This window comes from Dunckerocampus dactyliophorus, chromosome 8 (genome assembly GCF_027744805.1).
Source record: "Dunckerocampus dactyliophorus isolate RoL2022-P2 chromosome 8, RoL_Ddac_1.1, whole genome shotgun sequence".
Classification (NCBI taxonomy): domain Eukaryota; kingdom Metazoa; phylum Chordata; class Actinopteri; order Syngnathiformes; family Syngnathidae; genus Dunckerocampus; species Dunckerocampus dactyliophorus.
The window spans coordinates 6,077,704-6,096,166 of NC_072826.1; the positions used below are offsets into that span (position 1 = coordinate 6,077,704).

Sequence of the window (18,463 nt, forward strand, 5' to 3'; positions counted from 1 at the left end):
TTACTAGCATTAGTAATAGCGTAAGAGAGAACACGTTACAGGCGAGGGGAGCTTTTTAGTCGAAAGCAAAAAGGCTTTCTTTAAGCTTCTAACAACGTGTGTCCCATCTCTTGCTGAACCCTCAGACATTAGCGGAAGCTCTCTCCAGGAGCCAAGCGCCTGTTAGAAAGACGCTTCTTCTACTTAGTTCTTCCTGCGCAATGCATTACATTTGATGTGCAGCAAAAAAAAAGGAGAAAGACATCCAAAATCCATGCCTATGTTGGAATTCTGGGGCTTTAAGCAGAATGTAAGAAATTTGACTTCCTTGTGCTATGAAACAGCTGACACATAAAAACGCGAACTATGATAGAAAGTTCTCAAAGTATCCTGCTCTGTTAATTGGAACAAGAGGGTGACGGATGGGCGATGGTGAAATGTGAATGAATTTTTAAAGGCTGGCTTCCCTTTCTGGCGTTCTTTTTTTTCTGACTGGTTGGCAATTCGGGTTTGGTGCCAAAGATGTACAAGTACGTGCAAGCCTCAGTAAGTGTCTTTTGAATAATGCAGTGGTCCCAAAGGGGACCAAGGAGAAAAAAATAGGCTTGCTTCTCCAACCAGCCAACCTCTGCGTAGATTTGGAAGAGTCATCCAGGATTGTGTTGTGTCTCAAAGCTCTCTGGACGTTTTCCCGTCAGATTCATTAAGTGCATCAAAACCTGAAGACATGTATGGTACTGTACATGCTTGCACATTTACGGAGCATTTTCCTGCTGAGAACCTCATCATTTGACATTTTCATGGAGTGCGTAAGGATCCTTGAGTTTGATTCAGGACATCTTTTCATTATTTATACCTCCAGCTTGTTAAGGACTGATTTGGACTTTTGGATTTGGATTTTGGATTTCCTTCCATATCCCCAAAAATTAGCATGTTAGGTTAACTGGGCAGTCTAGACTGGGTGAGGCTGTGTCGCGTCAAGTATTCAGTCCAGAATCACATTTCAACCAAGTGACTAACTCGTCAACAAACAGGAGGTCATTACTCACGGTGTGAAAAAATAACGCTATAACCGTCACACAGCTAGATAACGCATACACAGGGCAACTGCTACTACGAGTGGAGAATAATAAATAACATCTATATTAACTCTTTACATGTAACTTTTTACAAAACTGGGGCTGCAAAGCATGCTGGGAATCCGGAAGCACTCCCAGCGACTTGAAACTTGCCAGGAGTTTGAGACTCCAGCTCTAAATTTTCCATAGGTGTGAATGTGAGTGTGAATGGTTGTTTGCCTTGATGTGCCCTGTGATTGACTGGCAGCCAGTCTAGAGTGTATCACGCCAAAGTCAGCTGGGATAGGCTCCAGCCCACCCGTTACCCAAATGAGGACACGTGATATAGAAGATGTATGAATGAATCTGATTTAGATGGTGGGACTTGTCACCAGGAGTTTGCATTCACTGTGACACCCTTGAGTTTACCCTTGAGTTTGCAATTAAAGAACTCTTGCAAATGGTTTAAAATTAGCCACTTGCAGTGGACAACCGCCACAAATAGTACTGACAATCATTATGTCAGGATGGATATTTTATTCCTAATCTCCTGGCGTCATGGTTAATCATAACGCGTGGAGATACTGTACATGTCCTGCTATGTTCTTTTTTTCCCTTTGCCCTACAACGTAGCAGCTGTACGACTTACTGTATCGTGTGTTTCTTTTGAAGAGGATTAAGCTGACATCAATCTTCCTCAGCCGTTAAGTGCCACTAACCAGAACTGCTTTCTCAAAATTGAAATGCTATGATGAATATTTGAATTAGAATTGATTTTATCATTTGAGAGCCTCTCTGGTTTCACTGAGTCCAGTAGCCTCAGATATAAATAGATGTTGCTACAGGGCAAATACAGATGTCTTCTTGTAAAAGACATTGCCTGTCATATTGTGATACTTTTTGTTCTGCTGTCAAATAATGTATTTTTCTACCAAAACCAGGATGAATACATGTGTGATAACTTCATCAGGTGCACCTCTGCAATATAGTGAGGTACAAAATGCCTTAGTAATACTGGTAACTGAAAGAAACATAAACATGTACGACATTTATCATTGTGGTTGTGTTGTGCTACAGTAGTTTTTTCATATTGTAAGGTTTCCTAATGAGTTCTCCCTCTCATGTAGCTAAATATGGTAACCAACACATTAGAAACGCCTCTCAGCATGACGCCTCCCTTGTATTGATTCTTGTAGAAACTCTTGATTTTATGGTAGATTTCACGTGTAGGTGTACCTAATGTTGTTTCTGCTGCGTGGAATCTGTGTATTGTATATTCAGCTTTTGACTTTTTTCACTAAAAAGGTGTCTTGTGAAGAATAACTTACAATTGTTTTGGATTTGGATTCCTACATGCTCTTCATGTGGTAAATTGATTGATTCGGTATCTTTGTAAGTGTTGTCTGTGTAGATTCTCAGTCATCCAGGCCGTGGTAGTCTATTAAAGGTTACCAGAAAACTGCACTCTTTTGGGAATGTTGCCCATCATTCACAATCCTTATGTGAAACATGAACTCATATTTCTTTCCCTTTCTGTGCGTTCTAACAAGAGGAAACGAGTTAGTGTGAGCCGGCTAACAATGCACGTCATGGGAGTTACCTATTTATACCTAAATAAAAGCCCTCAAAAAAACGGCAACAGTGTTCCATTTACATAACTGACCTGTATATCAACCAAGCTACAGCGATATTGTTATTGTAGCAGCTAACACCAAAAACTATCTGGCGGAGTAACACGACGCCTCGCAAGCCGCTCGTCTCAGCGTCACCCACAACGCCTCAAGCCACTGCAAGAGTGGATACTACTGGCTTTCAATTCCGCTACGAAGACTCAACAAGATGCTCGTTTGCTGTCGGCATTTTTTACCCGAGGACTGGAGAACAAGTCTTGTGCTGGAAGACACTGCCATCCCAATGAGAGAAGACATCGTAAGTGTCCTCGCTGTTTCTATGCTGCTGTTAGCTCCTATGAGCTGTGTGAAATCAATGCGCCTAGGAAAGAAGTTTCGGTAATGTTTGAAATCATGAAAACACGGCAAGATACTGTAAGGGGAAAGGTGTGTTCATGCTTCACATAAGGATTGTGGATGATAGGTCAAATTCCCAAAAAAGTGCAGTTTTCCTTTAAATTGAGGCAACTGGTTTCGTCTTGTTGCTTGAAACGTTTCACCTTCAGTTCTTCTTCTTCAGTTCAAATTAAATATAACGTACCTCTCCGACAGTATGCAGGCTAATGTGGCCCAATAAGGTACTGTTCTAAACAGGTGGGCACGTTTTTTCAAAACACAATGTGTGGTGGAACCTCTAGGGTGGAACGCAGCCTTTTCCAAGACACTTGTGAACAAATGAACAAATGCAGTTTGAAGCAATTTTTCCATGGGAAATAATGGAAATAGAAATAATCTATTCCAGGGTCAAACGGTGGGGGAAGAAGGACAAAGTAAGAAGCCAAAAGATGACCACTAACCACAATTGTCTCTTAATTGTCTCATTAATGTGATTCGAACAGTTAACACAGAAAATGTGATTTTTATGATAAAATGAATGAATAATACGTCCGTTTTTGTTTCTCTTTTGAAGTTCTATTCCTACTCTTAACTCCCTTTGCTGAATCTCCTTTTTGGGATGAATGTTAAATCCAAAAGCCATCTAAAAAGTAAAACACAGCAGCAGAGTTTATATTGAATGCTCACAGCACTGGGGTGTCGTGAGGTGCATTCATGTCATTCAAGTGGCGTCGTCCATGATGCTGTTTCGAATTAGCGGTATACAGTGGAATCTTGGTTAGCGTAATGAATGTGTTGCAGAAGAGCCGACTCTATGGACGCTAACTGAATAAATGTTTCCCATAGGAAACAATGTAAATCCAATGAATTAGTTCCCGAAAGACAAAAATGTTAACATGAAACCAGTATTTTTTTTAAAATTTTTGATAGTTTTACAAGTATAGTTTTGCCTGCAAACAATTCAAAATGCGTGCAAATGCATATAAATGATGAATGAAAGGGATAAATGACCATTTAAGTTTCCTTTGACCTTCAGTGAAGACGTGGTTTCCTTATGTGAGTGTTTCCGAAGACACGGATGTGGCAGCGAGACACCACACAGACACCACCTTCCTGTTTTGAGTTATTTGTTGAATTCAACAGTGTTTCTCACTTCAATACTGTAACCCAAAAGAAAGTTTTTTGAAGCATTTTGAAGAACTTTAGAAACACGATAGTGAATTAAAGACACAACGCGTGTGGTCTCGCTGCCACATTGTGTCTTTGGGAACAGTCACGTCTTCATTGAAGGCAAAAGGAACTTAAATGTTCATTTATCCCTTTCTTGTGTCACTGAAATGCATTTAGAATTTTTTATGCATGAAAAACTATAATAACGTGTTGGTTCCAGTTGCTATTTTGTTCGCAAAACAAGGACGTTCGAGATAAAAATACATTAAGAACACAGTCGGACTCACGGAGCGTGTTAATAACACGACAAGACGTGTGCCGTATTGTAACTAATTAATGGGAAAATGTACACAAACCGAGGCAAAATGTTGGCGTGAGCTTTCGACGTTAAACGAAGTTCCATTGTACTTTTGAGCAAATTTTGGTTGAATTGTGAATTGTCCAATCCCAGTGGTGTTTAATGTTACGTGATCTATTGTATTAAAATAATCTATTGTCTCTAATTAATCTAAAACGTCAGCAGAAGGAAGACAATGATAATATCGGAGGCGTGTTGTCAAGGTCATGTTGAGCTGAGCGTACATGCTATCAGTCCTGTTGAATAATGTCTGAGTATTCAACTTATCTACCTCCTGCAATAAATTGCTGATGCCACATACTCAAAAAAGGTGTAGATAGAGTTCAAGATCAGTTTTTTTCTCTCTCTCCCAAATGTTTCCATGACAAATGGGTGCACTGAGGCAGAGATTGAGTAACCAGTCGCCTGACTGCTTTGTCACCTGTTCAGGAAGCGCCGCTGCTCTCGTTCTGGCGAGCTTCTTGCCTCCCTCGTGTCCTGCTTGCGCGCCTGAAGATTGATGGCGGCCTGATTCTGTGCAGCCAATTCTGCTCTCTCAAGAAATAATCCACTTCATTGACAGATGAGCTGAATGTGACATGACACCCACAAGGCGGGCCCCTACGCTTTCCACACCTGCCAAAGCAGCGCAACTGCTCGCTGCCTAGACATGCCGCACAATCCAGGCCACGTTTGACAGCACGTAGTATTAAACGCCATCACAAGCCCGTAAAAGTGTAACCAAGCTGTGTTGTACATCCTTCAGTGCTGTCAGGATTAATTGTAGCAGTTGCTTCGACAGATGTCTAAACAAGAATTCCCCAGCTTCATTTGCTTGTATGAAGTGTGATATAACATTGTCATTATGTACAAAATACGCATTATTAAGCTAACAAATGTATACAGATGCCATACTCATTATCCCCCAATACCCAGAGGGGCAGTCTAAAGATAACGGCATTTTATCTGGTGCTTTATTTTATTACCAATCTGACAGGGCAGTTTATGAGAACCTTTGATCTAATAGACGAGCCTTATTCCTGGTCCAAGTGCAGCTGTAAAACTAGCCTGTTACTCTTAAAGCAGCGTGGTGTGGATGTAGCAAACGCCATTTTCTTAGTGGTCATTCCTTTTAATACACAGCTTTAGGCCCGGCTTCCCCTCTTATTATATAAATGACCTGCTGTTGAATATGAAAGAAGGTGAATAAAGTCTGATGTGATATACGTTGTGACTCACTGAAGTGTTGGGGTGCTAATGGAAATGCTAAATGTTTGGCGAAGGTACAAAGAGGATGCTTATGATTGAACTATAAAAGTTACGGATGATTACAAAGCTTTTTTATGAGTGCGAGAGTGTGTTTGAACAGTTTAAGAACTTTAATCACAGCCTCTTCAAATACTATAACGTTGAAATGTGGCTTTATGTAGCTATCACACATGAGGTACCGTAAATTCCAGTGTATGAGCTGCACCCACTAAATTTAGAGGAAAAAACAGATTTGTACATATATATATTTTGTGGTGCGCACGAGTCCGTGAGGACCAGACAGCTCTTTGACAGGAACCATTGGAGGACAAGCAGCGTAGAAAATGGTGGAAGGCGCTGCAATGCTGTCTCTGTCCACCAAAGGGACCCAGAGAAGCACGGAGCCCAGAGCCCGGGGGATGCTGACATCAATGCAGCACCCCAATGATGCAATGCATGGAAAACTTTAGTTAAGTTGTTTTTTTCCATTTTAAACTCATATTGGTACATGTTTGTATATTTATCAGGTATACCTTTTGAGTGTTAAGTTACTGTGTGAGGAGTTTAGTGTTATTGTTATACAAGCTCATTGTGAATGCACTCATAGCTCCTGCCAAAGAAAGAGCTACTGTTTCCATCTTTGACTTGCGAGAAGCACAGTATTTAAACATTTAGTTGTAGTTCTGAAGTAAAGGGGATGTCACAAGATTAGAATTTAGCCGCACCACTGTATAAGCCGCAGGTTTCAAAGGTTAAGAAAAAAGTAGCTGCTTATATACCAGAATTTACGGTATATATTTTTAAATTGAAGGGCTGCTATTGTTTTTGGCAGTATGAAACTCTGCCAAGATGTGTTGAGCGGTGAAACCTTGAGTTTTTTTTAGGGGGTAGCTGTGTTTTGGCAAATGAGGACGGAAATGGAAACTACACACTCAAACTTTGAGCTGATTTCCTGGCATTGTCAAAGAATGTTTTGAAATGTTAAGAAATCATTTTCAACTTGGAGCTCATTTCCATAGTTGAAGTAGACTCCTCATTACAACCGCTGTGAGCTGGCAGAAGAAACACACAAGTGAACACATACAGGACTTCTACATAGTCTAAATTTGCAATTGTGCAGCTTCTTCTGTGGAGGTGTTGGAGCTTCTGTGAAATTCATTCATCTACACTACCCACAAGAACATCTTTCCACATAAGCTGCCTGTTCTTTTGTTAAGTCATTAAATCAGCTTAATTTGCATCCACATTATAGTGTAGGGACTAATTAGTGTGGGGAATTTAAGGCTAAACAAAATTCAATTAAACCTTGTGAATAGATGCTGTGGTAGTCATATTTTTATGATGTTGCTGAAAATGTTTGATTTGTCAGGCACTGTGAGTTCATCGGGAAAAACATTCAAATATAAGCAGGATGCACAACATACTGAAGCGACATGTTTTTTCCATTTGCTACCATATAAATATTCTTCTGGCGGTCCTTCTTTTGATGAGTGCACCTTTGACACAAGAATTAAGGTAGCTTCTTTCAGTCCTCTAATGGTTATGGGTGAGCTTGCCCATTTTATCAAATGGTGCGTAGCCTCCGACAATTTGAAAACCAAAGATAAAGGCCAGCTAGGAAAGAGAACATCATAAACCCCTAATCTTATGAAAGCAATTGGCATCCCTATTCATATACACATAGTATTATTCAGAAAAAAAAAGTTACAATTCCAAATAAAAAAGACAAGAAAAATAACGTTGGTGTGTATCACAATAGGATGTTGAAGTCTTTCATTCATGTTTTGTAATCTTTCATTTTGGGTGCCTTTTGCCTATTATCAAGTGTTTCAGGCTGGATGTGGCACTTGAATGAATGTGTGGTTAAAGTGACATTCGCTGGTTTCAGCACTCAGCTCTACTGTATGTTTTTTTTAAATAGATGTTGTTAACATAGAAGATAGAAATGGTCAGTTTTTAATGACTGCAATAATATGTTTTTTTAGGGCTGCACGGTGGCCTAGCGGTTAGCATGTTGACCACACGGTGGGACATCTATGTGTGCAGTTTGCATGTTCTCCCCGTGCGTGGGTTTTCTCCGGGTACCCCAGCTTCCTGCCCACATTCCAAAAATGCTACGTTAATTGGCGACTCAAAATTGTCCAAGCGGCATAGAAGATGGATGGTTGGATGGGATATGTTTGTTACTGAGGCTACAAGCAGGGGTCACCAACGTTTTTTCTTGCGAGAGCTACTTTTAGAAAATGAAAATGGCCACGAGCTACTCATTTTTGTAGAAATGATTTTCATACCTTATTTCAACCCAAACAGATCAAATATGCTTGTTTTACCAAAACATTCACAAAATGCTGGTATCCACAACTCACATTTTATGTTTCAGAATACATTTCTTTCTAGTGTTCTCACATCATTAACTGAAAACCTGAATGCCGGCACCTCATGTGGTCGTGGGGGGCGGGCACCAGGTTGGTGACCCCTGGGCTATAGTGTTGTTAAGGAAGAGCAAAATATTAGAAACCCTTATCAGTATCATTCGGTGCAAACTCCAACCACAATAATACACAAATGATTAAGTTAATAGCACTCTCACATTCTCAGTCATAGCTGTGTTATTGTCATTGTTTTTATTTGTTGCAACCATACATTTTTACGGATTTGAAAGCGTTTGTATGTTATGCTATCAAGGGCTGCTTCCTCAAAAGAGCAGCAATACACTCTGCTTCCAGCTACTTCACATGTAAGTGTTTGTGTCTTTTTCAAAACAGATAAACCACAATCCGATAATCTACCTCCACACTAGAGTAGACTTGCTTGGCAAACTGAGGATTTAGGTTGAGAGCTAATCAGCACCATGTGATCTCTCTTTCTCTGTCTCACACACACACACACACACACACACACACAGACACACAAAATGCCCTTCGTGGTAATGAAAGCAGCCTTTCAAGACAAAACTAGGCAATAACTGCCGGATCATTCAGGTGCCAAACAGCACTCTCTTTGCACCCGGCCTCGCCGCCCCGCAACCTCCCTCCATCTCCCCGCTGCTATCAGCCCCTCAGACGATTTGTCATGGATCAGATGAGACAATTTGTCATGGATTAGTGCACTTAAATGTCTCTGTGATAGTGGAAGCAGTCACTGGAAAAGCTCAGGAATCCTATTACACTGCGTTTTATGGCTAGAAAGACGGCAGGAGGAGTAGAGGTTGAATTGGCACTTTTCTTGGCCTGCGGACCATTTCTCCACTCCCCCCCACACACATAATCAGGCATTTACTTAGAGATCAGGTCCATCAATGGGTCTGAATTTGGAAACAAGATCAAACAAAACACTGTATGTATCCACCATAGATGTATATTCAGGGCATTGAATCAATTGCAACTGGGCTGAAACCTCTCATCTGAGCAGGCTTCATCACTTCATGCTGACAACTCGATAGGACAGCTCTATTCTGAGGGGACGGTGTAGGATCCAAAGTAGAGGCACGTCCCAAACAAGAATGCTTTCACTCTTTTGTGGTACAAAACAAGTTAACAGTGACGTTAACAGGCCTCTGCCAGCCAATGACAATTGTTTGGGTGGAACCGCCCTCATTAGTATTTATTGTAACAATGGTCATGGACGCACCTGAAACTGAAGGTGGCTGTGTCTTTAAATTATTGACTCCTTTCGGAGGGGATGACTTGCAGAACTGTCCAGTTGCCATCCATTCAATATGGATGAACGAGAAAGTTGGCAGACATCATAGATTGTACGACTATGACAGGAGTGTATTTGTGTGTGACAAGTCAAGTAATCAGAAACCAGTCGACATACGATATTTGCATTTACAGTCGTCCCTCGCCAAGCGGTTTCGCTCTATCGCGGTTTTTCAGAAATATATTCATTAATAAATAATACTGTTTCGCCTATCATTCGTCAAAAAATATGCATACTTAAGCACATTTTTTTTTGCCAACATTTAAAAAATGGCTAAATGAACCAAAATACAAATGTAGGGCATTCAGAAGACATTGATTAAATGTAGTATTCTACACTGGTCACTAGGTGTTTGTAACGTTACTGTAATATTCAGTGAGAGATAAAAGCACAAGACCTGATCGCCAGAACAACATGCTTTTATTGCAGGTTTGAATTATCTCTCAACAGGCACAATAATTCCTAATAAAAACGGGCTACTTTTGCGGCTGTTACCCACGCAAAGCTGAGACTCAACTCTGCACCCCAATGTCACTTCCAGCCTGCCCCTCACTCTGGTCCTCTAGGGAACACATTTATAGCAGCACATAAGCACGAGTCTTATTTATGTCTTAAATGGCTTATTTATTCTTATGCTGTCTGCTACATTGGGTATTATGAGTGTAAAGGTCACTATAGGGGTGTTATTTCATGTCTAGAGGGCTCTAATAATGTTAAAAACTGTAGAAGATCAGAAGGTTAACAGGTTTTCTATGCTCTAACTATGAAAATATTCAAATTATAAATAAGGAATCCTACTTCACAGAAACTCACTTATCAGGGTTGGGTTTGGAACCAATTAAGCGTGATGGATTACTGTATTTGCAACTAGAGAGACCACTTGGATTGTAAACACATTATCACGGTAATGTCAGTGGGACTGAATCATCTTTTTCCAGTAAAATATCTTTCAGAATTTTGCCCTCTAGAATGAACATTTTTAACGTTATATGTGAACATGTGAGTTCCCCATGTGCCTTATAAAATGTTAACTTTCTAGTTTCAGTAGTTGCGCGTGTGTTTTTCTGAAGAATCTTATTTATACCAACTCACCTCATCTCATTTTCATACAGTGTCATAGATCATAACCATCTTTATTCATACAATAACATATTCACTTTCTCGCTCACCTCCATGTCCCTCAAGCCCTTTAGAAGTCCCCCCCCACTTTTTTTTTTTTTCAAGTGAAATAGCTTGCTTATGTTAATAGAGTAAGGAGACATTCTAGCAGGTAATTGTGATGCAGCAAGGTTACGTTATGGCATCATTTAAATCCACTCTGGGGGGAAGAAATGTGCCTCATTGAGTGTTCGAGTGTTTCTGTCTGACTTACTTTCGCATTTACTCAGTCAAATTAGGTTGTCTTGACTATATTTCTCATCGACGTTGAAACCTTTTGACTCTGTCTCTTTGTTGACTCAACAAGTCAATACCCGCATGTAGCCTGGAACATTGTGCGCCGACAGATCCACAATCATGTTTAAGTATTTAGCTAGCGATGTGTCTTTTTGATACGACTGTCTTCACTCTGTACATTCATGTCTTTTCATTAAATTCAAATTTAGCAACGTATAATCTATTTATTGCCAAGGTGACTTCCGCTCATGAAGTATTCATTTGCACCCTGGTGGGGCAAAAATTGATTACCGGCTTTGGAATTATGGAAACACAAATTCTCTCTCCCTCACATATCTCCACTTGTCGAATGAGTGATTGAAAGTCCGTCTAAATTCTCCACGAGGGGTGCTCTGTCAGCACTGGCTTTGGTCTATTTGTCTTGTCTGATCTTCCGGGATGAATCTGTATGCCTACTGTGCTGAGGCAGACATATACTGTCTTTTACGTTGGGTTCATCACGACTTTAAAAAGGTTCAGACACGTGAGAGTGACACGGCCAAGTACTTGAACAAATACGCGATATACCTGTTTTACCTGGTATTAAATGTGCCCGTCACTTGTACAGTTCTTGGCCACAATGGTGACAGACTGTAGAAAATGTGGGAGGACAATTAGTATCCAACAGCTCTGCAATGTGTCTTCATTTGCTACAGTATCTGCAGCACATGTCAGGTTCACTGAGCATGGCTCAATGCCCTTATACCTTCACCACTCAGTGCCTGTTGGCCAAGAGAGAACGAATGAAGAATGAGGTGGCATCTGCATGTGTCTGTCTGTGGCGTAATGACCCAAAGGAGCATGCTCTCGCTCACATGCAGTCCTGTCTCTTGTCCTCCATCCTCTCCTTCATGCCTTTTGAATCTTCTTTCTTGCCTTTCTGTCTAATAGATGTGCAGCTGATTTGTTAGAATCCATGCAAAATCTTCATGCCGTAGCGATGTGACTGAACACACTACTTCAGTTTTGTTTTTGTTTTTTTGGCAATGTTGAAAGTGCGCATTTAGTTAGCCCTGCAAGGAATGCATGATTATTCTCATTGCCATCTGACATCACAGGTAAAGTGGTTTCAGCTTTTTCAAGCTTTCTCAACAAATAGGCCTTCTGTTAAGTCTGTGCATGGCGTGTGAATAAGTACAGTATTATCACTTTCTCTATGAAACCTGCTTATTCCATTCCCTGAATTGTGAGGATAGTGCATCTGAACAAAACACTATTGAGAGCTGAAGGAGCGAAATAGCTTCCAATCTGCACATTATAATATCTTTTCCCTCTCTGTGCGGAGGGTCCTCTGAGGCATGCATGAACAGCACATATGCATGCCAAATAGTGTTGTAAATCAAGTGTAATAAAACTGGACCTATTATTTGATCAAAAACATTTATTTTCCTGACAACAGGGTAGCGAATCTACTGTACATCAGTGTCTATTAAGTTCATACAGTATCTCCCTTGTGACAGACGGTAAAGAACACCGTGTTATCATTTTGCAGCGTAGCTTTGGTATCTATAGGACTTTCAGACAAATTCATTTGTGAAGTTGCCAGCCAGTTTTCCCTTCTTAAACTATTGTAGATACCATTTTCCACTAGCGGTATGCGCCATAGTCACGATTCTGTCCGTATCTTGGTTTTAGGCCCAATGTTCCGTCCGTAGGGAACAAAATGCAAAACATAAAACTTCTTAGCTTTTGTGTAATGATGTGTAATGATTTGAAAAAGTCAATATAAAAAACTGCAAACGGCTGGCAGATTATTCTGCAATCAATATAATTCTGTCTTTCTTTACTTATTTCATCGAAAGGGCGATGTGTTCCTAAACACGAGACATTAGCCAGGCTCTGACTGCTCCTTACCACTATCACTAGTCACGATTCCTACTAGCCAAGGGGCTAAGCCAAAGGGCTGCACTGTATTTGTTTACTGAGAAGTAGTGATGTGATTTTCAGCTCTTTTAACACTCGGTCTACTAGAATTCTGCAACTACTAGAATGACCATGGCAGTCATTTTGACTCTTTGTATATAATTTGGATTATCATTAAAAAGATCTAAAAATAATATGGTGGAATAGGTAAAAAACACATCAGGACACTAAATGAAAACTATAGTGATTGAGTGTTTGATTGAATTGACACAACATAACTTCTCTGCAATTACACATGCAAACTCGAACTGCGACCATTTTCTCTGAAGCAAGGCTACAGCCTCCATAGCTGTCACCTTCTTTCTACTTGTCATTTTTGTCTCTCTTGGGTTTAGAGTGAAGCTACAGCTAGGTTTTAGCATCACAGAGCATAAAAAACAAACAGCCAATAGAGCAGGAGGAAGGGTGGGAAAAATGTAGCAAATAGTGAAATATGACACCCCCTGTAAAAATCAGGCAGTCAATTTGACTGCTATGGTCATTCGAGGTAGTAATACTCAGATCTCTTTTGTGTTTTGAAATTTTAATGATAAAACAATGTTAGAATAAAATATACACACATTTAGGAAAAGTCAGGGTCCTATGGGTACATAGGGTTTTTTTTAAGTTATGACATTGCAAATTTTGAAAACAGTCAAAATGACTGCCTTGGGAGTTCGAGTGTTAAAAGGTTCTCAGGTTCTCTTGGCTCAACTCCCTGAAAAGAGTCCCAAACAGCTCCTCAGATTTTTTTATGTTGCTTAAATTGATCTATTTCCAAAATACATATAAAATGGCTTTCTAATATAAAGGTATTGCTTCATGTATGGCTTCATCTCTGTGCTCAACATGGAACAGATTACGACACAAAACTTTATAAAACAGGCCCATCTCAATCAGACAAAAAGGTCAACTATTTACACTGAAACAACACATCAACAAACTTTACACAACCACCTACAAATAAAAATTTGTGAAACTAAAAGAAAAAGCAGCACCCCAGTAGCAGGTTTTTTTGGTCTTTTGTCTTTAGTAAAGATTGGCATTCCGGAGTACAATGGGCCTCAGGTTTGGTTTCCTGCTGCTCATTTTTGTCACCTTCCCAGCATGCTTGTGCGCGTAACCCCTCCCTACCCCTTCTGGTTAGTGTCAACACACACGCCACCACACATTTTGACCAATCACGTGCGACTTTCACTAAAAAAAAGAAGAGAAAAAAACAACCTTCCGTCAAAGAACCAAAGGACTGGCTCTAAGAGCTGTTTTGGTCGCGAATGACCCATCACTACCCAGTGGACGCCTGTTGTGAGAAACACTTCCTGTCCCTATCTCAACGTGTGCCGTGTGGGAAATCAGTATGCCTCAGTACCAAATCAAAAGTTTCTTTTCCAAAAAATCTGATGATGAGTATACGTCACCCCTGTTATGTACAGTAGCACATTTTCTTCCAACATATTGGTTATTTCTTAATAAATGTATTTTTGTATAATTGTACTGTGACAACCAAACAGTCAACATTTAAAAAAAATGTACACATGAACTTTCTCGAAGTTTCATTATTGTCTGCCTGTGTTATTAATGTAAAGCCGGAGAGTCACCAACTTTCCAAAGCCCTCTCCCCCACCAAACATTTGACCCCCAGCCATTAACCCCCCAATACTGTGCTCTTCAGAGAACAAATCTGTCAATTCAGCACCCAAAACACACACGCACATGCGCACACACACACAAAACCCAGTCACTATTTACAAAAATAATCTACCAAACATTTATAGAATAACATAGCATTTGTTGAGCGATCCGATTCAAAATGCAGTCGGGTTACTTGCAAATCATATTTTGATTTTCATTTTGCATAGCCTGTTGGTTACTTTGCGTAGCCCTGGGGACAGATGTACTCCAGTTTGGAAATGACTGGTGGAGAGTATATACTGTATGCGTAAAATGAAAAGTCTGCAAAGAGTCGCTGTCCTCATCAGGATCAAATATCACTCCGGGCAGATACAAAATGCCGAGTAATAGTACCCCTGCTTCACTTACCGTACAGTATGTTTGTCTACCCCAGCGGAGCTTTTTCCCTCTACATTACAGCTTGCGTTTCAGGTGGCGAGCTGCCAGAAGGAGATAAAGCTGGCTTCTCTTAGCACTAATAATAGCTACAGTCACCAATTTTACTCATTCACACACTTAGTCACTTAAGCTTTGCATCAGCTGTCGGATTGCTTTGTGAACATGTTCACATAGTTAAGTGCTGGATTCTCATTTTCTGCACATGACATAGCATCATTCTCGGTGAAATCACGTGGAAGTGTATGTCTTCCATCGTAAAGCTCCTTTCTCGTGTCAGGTAAATCCCGCCACTCCGTGGCTGTGAAGAGCCGCACGTTGCTGCAGCAGTGTTATTCCAATTTAAGGTGATTTGCATGAGTGGGCAGTTCCATTCCTCAGCAAATGAGATTTGTCACCCACACCTGCAGCTGCAAAAGAATTGAGGAGGTACATGTTCAAAAACCCGTGTGTTTGTTTCACAGCTGTAATGTGGTTGGTAGTTGTGGAAAAATGGAAACAAAAACAATAGAGACATAAAAGCGATAGTTCGGATTTTCTGATATGAAGTTGTGTGTCCTCCAAGCTGTCTCTTTAAAAAAGTAAACTAGCGTTGTGCCTTTTACTGACAGTTTAACTCTTTCCCTGACATCTTGACATCCACGCTGCTAATTGCAATTTAATACGTGTTATGACTTTTTCTGTATTTGTTTGGCCTGTATGGCGTAATACAGGGGTGTCCAAACTTTTTCCAGCGGGGGCCACATAGTGAAAAGTGAAAGGTTGCAAGGGCCACTTTGGTATTTTGTAAACCAACACATAGAGATATGATAAGAAGCTATATGTAGCTCAAGAAAAAACTGCATTTCACCTTTGTGACATAGGTGAAATACTACTAGAAAAGACATTTTTTTCCATAATAATAGGAGTTTAAAATTGTGACTTTTGTTCTTCGTTCGATTATGACTTTTTTTCTCAATATTTTGACTTTATTTACATAACATTACAGTTGTTTTTTTTCCATTTCTGCTGTTTCTTTCCCATTTCCGCTTTCCTCTAGTAAATTTTCTTCTCGTAATCATAACTTAATACCATAACAATAATGTATTTTTCTTTATTTGAACATTGTTACTAAAATGATATTTTTCCTCATTTTACAAGTTTATTCTCATGAAACTGCAACGTTTTTCTCATTAGAAAACATTTCGTTTTCTCTTAATATTTGGACTTTACTCTGGTCAAATTTCTGCTCTTAAAGTTTTTGTATAATTTTCCAAACATTTCAACTTTCTTCTTGTAGATATTTTCTTTGGACAACCCTGGCGTAATATTTTTGTGAGAGTACAAATAGAAACCAAACACACAGCAACACAAACAGGGTTGCTAGGACAGCAGTCTCAGTAGGGAAGGCCAGACTTCCTGGTCTCTGGACACCTTTTCCAGTTCCACTGGTGCTACACCAAGCTGTTTCCAGCTGCGAGACATAAATCCTACCCCAGGGACTCTTCCCACCTGGGCATTGCTCAGAACACCTCACCAGGGAGGTGTCCAGGCATCCAGACTACATGCCACCTCAACTGGCTCCTCTCAATGTAAAGGAGCACACTCTGAGCTCCTCCCGGATGACCGAGTTCTCTTAGGGTGAGTCAAGCCACCCTACAGAGGAAACTCGTTTTAAGTAGTAAATCAAATAGTAAATCTCTTCACCAATACGGTCCGGTACAGCAGCCGCATTATTGTAGACTCTGCGCCGATTCACCTGTCAATCACACGCTCCAGTCTTTCCTCACTTGTGAACAAGCTCCCGAGATACTTGAACTCCTCCACCTCACTCCCTATCCAAAGGGTGCAATCCACCCTTTACCGGCTGGGAACCATGCTCTCTGATTTCACACAAGTATGTGTTGAGAAAAAAGTAACAGAGAAAATCTATGCAAGCACTTGGGGAACATGGATATCATTTACAAACCAATGAAGCTCAATGAAGGCCAATGTAAGATAAGATTGTAGGGATTGGAATAAATGATCATTTATAGGAGATTGGATGGTTTTCTATCTGCAGCATTAAGAGGCCAAAATTTGTATCTTTAGTTCTACGAATAGTGAGTGATTGTGTTTTGTCAGCATACAGGTAAATGATCAATTTAAAGAATTCGGATCTGGAATGGATCAGCTGAAATTAATAAATATTGTATTTCATCTCGTAATGTAATCAAATCCTGCGATGTACTGTGTGTGTGGGAAGACTTTGCTGTTGTCCCAAAAGCTTGTTGATAATCGATGGGTTCTAAGACTGCCAGGGGCAAGAATGAGGCGGTTAGCCTTGTAATAGCAAAGACACCAAAGGCTTACAATTTTCACTAAGTTTCTCCTTTTGTGGAAAATATATTCCATGAGCAAGGCACATCCAAGGTGTAAACACACAAGTAAAGGTACCGTAGTGACCCGAATATAAGACGACACATTTTTGGAAAAATATTCTTCTAAGGCAAAATCTAAGACCAAAAAAAAAAGACTTCACTTCAAATCGTGTTTTCAATATCAATATAACAATATCAACATAATAATGCATCACGCATAATTCATCATGCTGTTTGCTAACTTGTCCAAGCTTTGAAACACTTTTTCCTAGCAGCTCTTTGAGTTTTAGATACAGCTCTGGACACCACTGGTGTGTGTGTGTGTGTGTGTGCGTGCGTGTGTGTGTGATAGGAAGAAATGTGACTTTACATGTTTAAATATCAAGACATTGAATAAAAGATGACTCGTCTTTTTCTAGGGAAGATGTCTGTTTGAGTTATACGGTAATATCAATTGCACTAGCCATCGTACGTTAGTATGCTGTGCATGTGCTTGTATGCACTATTTGTGAAATATTATAGTACTCACTCATGCATATTAGCATTTAAGATAAGTTATTTTGTTACTTTTTGTACAACACGGTATCAAAATGGAGATATACTCTCTAATTTTCAGACAGACTAGCCCATTGCTAGATACCGATGACCAATGGAGATTTCCTTATCCTTTCTGACAAACCAATATTATCAGGCAGTAAAGGGAACCTCTGTGTCCCCCTCAAGCCATGTGCCAATGATGGTGGAGTTGGTTTAATTGAAGGGTGAATGCTATGCCCTCGTAAAGTCTTATGAGCTTTCTCGAACAAGCCATGTCAGCCTGAGGTGACCTGGTAGAGGATCAGTACACATCTCATAAGTCCCCGGTTGGAGTGAAGCTGGCTTTGCCACTGAATCCGAAATAGATTCCTTGTGTATAGCACTGAAGCAATAAAACAAATATTCCTTTTCTTGAGCAACGGGGGCTTTGAATTGCGCAACAAAAACAACTCACTCGCTCTTGCTTGACTCTAATTTTCATTCAGACAAAATGCTGGAATCTATCCTTTTTGACCAAATAACTGAGCGAGGACAATTGGATTTGGGTTTACCGTGATTCTCACAGAGGAAGGAGAAAAGTGTTTCACCAGTGAGAAAATTTGGGCCATCAATCTCTTGTCCCTTGTCCAATGACTCGACAACCATCTATCATCATTTAAAGGTTCCACCTTATTCTAAACTTTA

At 40.2% G+C, this 18,463-nt stretch overlaps 1 protein-coding gene across 2 annotated transcripts in view; it reads left to right on the forward strand.

The window, feature by feature from the left end:
- LOC129185967 (chemokine-like protein TAFA-1) overlaps window positions 1-18,463 on the forward strand; it is a 159,108-nt gene that overhangs the window by 8,328 nt on the left and 132,317 nt on the right. The window lies entirely within an intron of this gene.